Source organism: Leiobunum rupestre, chromosome 1 (genome assembly GCF_980474605.1).
Source record: "Leiobunum rupestre chromosome 1, qqLeiRupe1.1.hap1, whole genome shotgun sequence".
In the NCBI taxonomy this organism is placed as follows: domain Eukaryota; kingdom Metazoa; phylum Arthropoda; class Arachnida; order Opiliones; family Sclerosomatidae; genus Leiobunum; species Leiobunum rupestre.
The window spans coordinates 73,571,041-73,577,040 of NC_143384.1; the positions used below are offsets into that span (position 1 = coordinate 73,571,041).

General features: G+C 37.6%; 1 protein-coding gene across 3 annotated transcripts in view; it reads right to left on the reverse strand.

Annotated features, from left to right (window-relative positions):
* Positions 1 to 3,815, reverse strand: part of LOC149966352 (uncharacterized) — a 35,941-nt gene extending 32,126 nt beyond the window's left edge. The window contains exons 1-2 of one of the 3 annotated variants that reach the window (XM_090153254.1): positions 3,695 to 3,815; positions 3,624 to 3,658 (exon numbers count right to left, since the gene is read on the reverse strand). The gene's annotated coding sequence lies outside the window, so the exon portion shown is untranslated. Of the gene's footprint in view, positions 1 to 3,623 lie in introns of all 3 variants that reach the window. The other 2 variants (XM_090153262.1, XM_090153246.1) reach the window with 2 other exon arrangements.
* Positions 3,816 to 6,000: the final 2,185 nt, after the last annotated feature.

Consider the following 6,000-nt stretch of genomic DNA (forward strand, 5'->3'; position numbering starts at 1 on the left):
ATAATTCGAATATTCGATTATTATATTACTCGAAAATTCGAATATTCGATTATTCTATATTAAAAAAAAACATTTCGTGAACGTTTCAAGCTATCTTCGATTAACCGATTTATATATTGTAACCTGAGTGGAAAAGCCAAGCAAGTAAAAAAACACATTTTGATAAAAACCTGTCTTTAGTTTTAGATCTATTACGTGTAGTTGATTTTATAAAATAAAAACTGGTCTTGCCCAACTTGTCACAAGACCCAGCTTTATTAGTATATTATTTTCGCACGGGCGATTTTCAAGCGCGCTGGAAAAAGCTATATATTCCTCTGGCGACTGTAGCGCGCGCTCGTAGACTTGTAAAAGTAAGAGACTGTGACGTCAGAGCCACGTTTAAACAAGAAGGCCACGTTACTTTATAAAAAACGCTAAATACTGATACTAAAAAGAAGGTTACAGCTAGGTGCAACAATCCCAACACCCCACACAAGGAGAACGCAATCCGTCAAAAGTCGTGCATTTTCTTGCGTACGTTTTTCATTGGCTAGACGCTTTAGCGCCTGCTGCCGTCGGAAGGGGAAAATTCGGAAATTGTCTTCCCCCCCCCCCCGCCCGTAAAACGTGCAGCGTAAAGGCTCATGACGCTCGTCCAATGAAATTCGTACACAACACTACCTTAGAGTGTTTAAAGGCTAGCTGCGTTCTCCTTGTGTTTGTTGCTCCTAGGTTACAGCAACATTACGTAATAGATAGGTTATCAAGTAAAATCGAGATACGTGATTTTTGAAAGAAGCTTTGCTTAATGGAGAGGTTAAGGCAGCCTTTGAAAACGTATACAGTTGAACTGGTAGGAGTGTAGACGTAGCTTTAATCTGTACAATCTAAACTCCTACTATTTATACTGTACACGTTTTCCAGACGGTGACCTAACCTCTCCATTAAGCAAAACTTCTTTCAAAAATCACGTATCTCGACTTAACTTGATATTGCTCTCTCGTGTCAGTATTTGAACAGTTATTCGATTGAGTTATTCGACGTCAACAAATATTGCGCACACTCGTAACTGGCGCGATTTTTTCTTGGTTTCAAGGGTTCAATTGAGGTAATGAAAATTTGGGGCTGAACATATTATTTTGTGCAGGGTTTAACAGTTCTTCGATTTGCTGATTTCTGCCAATTCTCGGGCCATGATTTATCGAGAGCGTGTTACAGTCGCCGCTAGCGTTAGACATTCGCGGGCCGTGTATGTTTTGAGGGAACGGCCCTTGAACGGCCCTTAATTGATCCCGGAGTCCCTGCTCTCCCCCGGGATTAAACCCAAGGATCCGCCGCTACGTTGAAGTGACGCTTTGAAAAACGAGGTGTCTGCGTTGAAAGCCGTTTCGTTTTTAGCCCGGGATGAAATTAGCGCCTTTCCCAATCATAACCAATATTTTAATTTATATTTAATTACTTACCATTACCTTAGGTATGGTTCTTTTTTTCGGAATTCAATCTCCAGGTCAGTGACCTTATAAACTTAAAGTTAAGTTTATAACTTATCGTATATACTATTCTCCACCACACTCCCCCTTTTCGGCTTTCCGTTGCTACGCAACGCGTTTTGAAATTTTTAATGCTTAGGCTTAGTTTCTCTTTTCGATATAACAGTGGCCAGCCAGATTTCCCGCACGGTACTGATGAGTTTCAAATAGAACCGAACCGGTCTACCGTTGGAATTTCTGGCTATTTTATTTAGTTTTTATGTAGTTTATTACTCGAAAATCTGTTTGATCCGAGATTCGCGTCTTTTGGTTTGCTCGAAGACCTATTTGTACGAGTTATTAGTAAGTTTTTTAATTTCTTCGAATTTGTTTAGGGTTTAGCTATATTATCCCTTTTAATTATGGACTAATCTACTTTTTCGCGTATTTTATCATCATTATAAACTTAAATTTGGTTTTTCAATTGTACATATTAATTTTGGTTCGAGATGTTTTAGTTGGGTTCGTAAGCAGACCAATCTTATACGCGTTGTAACCAAGCCACTGAATTCAAGGCTTTAAAAGGAGCTAGCTAACTATGGTCTAAGGCAGTGGTTCCTAATTTTTTTTGTGATGAACCCCAACTATTTTTTTTTACCCATCTTAAAAGTTCTGGGCACAAACAAAAATGGCCTCGCTGCGAATTTTCGGAACCCCTGTGAGTCTTCCACTGAACCCCAGGGTTCCATGGAACACCTTTTGGGAACCAGAATTTATACTGCAGGAAAATGACGATTCGCCAGCTTCATGGTGGAGCTTGCTTTTTGAGCATGCTGTGTGGGATTGTCCAAATAAATTCATTCTTAGTGGTACAGTGGGTATTAGCCTTGTGGTTTATTATGATAAAAAGTTCAATTTCCCCCTTTTGTACTTGCTTTATAACAATTACTTCCTGATATTTGATATTTCATGCTAACTATTCTTAGTCCTTTTCTCTCGAAAACATTCATTGAATGATATAATTTCGTTCAAGTTCTTGTATCAAGTTTGATTTGGTATATTGGGCCATATGACTCAGATTCTCAAAAGTTTTTCCTTTTAATTTCATCAAAATAAAGTTAACAAAAAATATTAATTAAGAATACGGGTTGGAATTTGTATTTAAAAAAAAGAATCATAATCGAAAATGGGCATTTGCGTTTTCACGAAAGAAGTTTACAAACATCGATGAGCATTTGGGTTTTGGCAAAAACAAATTTGGACATCGAAAGTCATTAGCATTTTCGTTTCCAAAGCATACTGCATCCAAGCCCGTTCGATAGCAATTTGCATTTTCCCGAAAACAACCTTCGATTGAAATTTGCATTTGCACGAAAACATCCTTTGATAGAAATTTGCATTTGCACAAAATAAACTTTCGATATCAATTTGCATATGCAAGAAAATAAACTACGATTACAATTTGTATTTGCACGAAAGAAATTGATGAGTATTTTCATTTGCGCTAAAAAACCTTCGATATAAATTTGCATTTGCACGAAAATAACCTTCGATAGCAATTTGCATTTACCCGAAAACATCCTTTGATAGAAATTTGAATTTGCACGAAATAAACCTTCGATATCAATTTGCATTTGCGCTAAAACATCCTTCGATAGCAATTTGCTTTTGCAAGAAAATACCTTCGATAACAATTTGCACGAAAGAACCTTAGATTGGAATGTACACGAAAGATGCTTAAGGCCATTAATGTTCATTTGCATTGAAACGAAAAATCTCGCGGCAATAGATGGCCAAATGTTTGATCGATTTCAATTAGCATATAGTTCTTTTTATAAAATAACCTTGGCCATCTTGTTGAAATGTTGCCTCCCCGCTTCAGCTGTGGATCCGTTTTCTCTCCCACTAAAGAGTTTATGAACTCATTCTTAGGCATTGGCTGAACTATTCCAGGGCGACATTTCAACAAGTTGAGCAAGCGTAGAGACATTTTATAAAATCAACAATTCCCATTCGCGTGAGAAAAATCTTACATATTAACGAACCCATACTGAAATCAGTTACCATTTACCTTTCTTTAAAAAAAGTACTTTAATTTTAATAGTATTCGTAATATCCTATTTATCCGAATTTAACGCGTTTATTTTTAATTTTTAATTTATATTCTCTTACCTGATCTTTCGGGTCAGCTGGTCGTAGTTAATCTGCTTTCAGTTTTGTACGACTGTCAGTACGTGGGACACCTCTCAGCGATGTGAATCTTTGGGACGATGTTCGCGCTGCGATGACTAGTTGCGGAGTGAAATCTCTCTTGCCTCTGTCGATCCCTCTAAAAGCCAGCGTTCTTCGTCGTGCCTTCCTCTTATACGTACGTACGCTGCTATCTCTTTTTTTGTCCGGCGAACTTTGCAAAGTACGGCGCGCGCTGTGGTGTGGGTGTGTTGGAGGGGTGAAGGCTGGCCCGGTTTGACCACCTCCGCAAAGACCAATTTGGCGGTCCTAATCCACACCCCTTCAAGAACTGGGGATTTTCTACCAAACTTAATCGCCGGCATCTCCCGTTGGACGGTTCATTGGTGACGTCACGGGCGTACGAGAGCGTCTATTGGTTGAAAGTGGTCGAGGTTCTTCCCCCGTTTAAATTCGGGTTTGGGCTTGGCCCACTTCGAAAGCGTGGGAGATGATCTAATGAAATTTGAAGTCCCCCTCATTTCTACTGTCGCCGACGTGGATTATTTTCATAACTAATTGTTCAACCGACTACCAGGGGGCGTTTCTTTTATTCATTTATCCTATTTTAGTCGCCTTGTCGTATCAACGATTTGAGATAATTTTTATCAATTATTATTTTACTTTCTCAGAACGGTTTTTAAATTATTCAGTTAATTTGTACAAAGGTTAAGTTCGCGATTTAAAACGCGTAGGGCGGACGTGTAAGGTAAACAGTCTGCGTGTCATAAAGCTACGTATATTTAATGTGTTTATTCTAGTGCTCGGATTCTCAGATAACAGTTGCGTTATTACGATTGTTAGGACAGACAGATGATGACCTGATTTCAGATGCCTCACAATTATATTTTTTTGTATATCGCCGATGAAAATAATATTTTAATTAGTTTATTTTAATTGGATTTTCTCAAGATAATAACTAATAAACGTATTAGAGCTCGGCGTTTGGATAAGAAATAATAACTTAATTTATTTTTATCCACAAACGAAAATTCTCCGAAAAAAAACCGATCATTTTACATGTTAAATTGGTGTATAGCCGTGTTTAATATCCATGGATAAACAGTTAATCGTAATTTTTATGGTTAATCAAAACTTTAGCGGTTAATTTATCTGTTTCGCCGAGCTCTAAAACGTATAAATGAAATAACTGTTCAGCAAACTGAATCTTGTGATATTAATTACAGCAAATCAGTTCAGATCGGTTACTTGGGATAATGTCTCAGATACAGTTTGAAATTCGATTTCTGGGTGAGATAAATTTAAAGATTAACGCATTAGCGTATTTTACATTAAGATGATTTGTTTAAGGTTTAATAACTATAGGCCAAGGAATTTTTAATTTTTACATCCCTTAATTAGTTTTTAATTATCGTATCATTAGCTTTTTTTCATTATTTGTGAAACTAGGCGAAATCAACTTATTTTATTTTTTAAAATTTCATTACAGTTCCAATTTTAGTCGCTTTTATAAAATTCCATTGTGATTCCGGTGTTAAAAATTTATGATATTTAATTTTCATTAAATTGGATTATATACGCGCTTCCGGTAAAAAGTTTCACCTCTCTAAATAATAACAGAAGTACCTCATATATTACTCACGAGAAAACTAAACGGCTCTGACTGTTTTTAAATAGGTGGGGTGGCGGAGTGGTTAGCACTTTCACCTCGCAGCAAGAGGAGCCGGGTTCGATCCCAGCTTGTGGCACTGGGTGAAAATCCGGAACCACTCCTTCTGCGTAGAGTTTGTAAGTTCTCTCCCCACTAGTTTAAGGGGTTTTCCCCCGAGATCTTCGGTTTCCCATTCCATAAAAACTTGTTAAGATTAACGGTAATAGTTATTGTTGGCTCGCGTGGCTTACAGGGCTTGCCACCACCCTCCTACGCATTGTAACCCGGCCACCTGTTACTTGATTACGCACAAGCAACATTGCTTATGTGGTCGAAGGTGGTGCCTTGGGTATTAGCTCTATTTTAAAAAAAAAATAAAAAAAAATATACAATGAGCATCAAAAAAGGGGTAAGCTACAATACATGGAATTGCCCAGCCGGTCACTCAAGCTGTCAGAGATATCAATCAGTTATCACTCGTCAAAAAATAGGTGTTTCTATAAAATACGTGAGGTCACGCGTAAATGTTTTTCTACGTCACTAGCTAAAGTTATTGAAGATGGAGAGCGCGCGCTCGAGTCGATAAAGATTTTGGTATTTGAAGTCGACGTGCGAAACGCGCGTGCCAATAAAGCACTAAAAAGCTTAAGCTCGTGACGCGGGGGAAAACATTTTATACATTTAATTTTTTTATTGATTTATTTTATA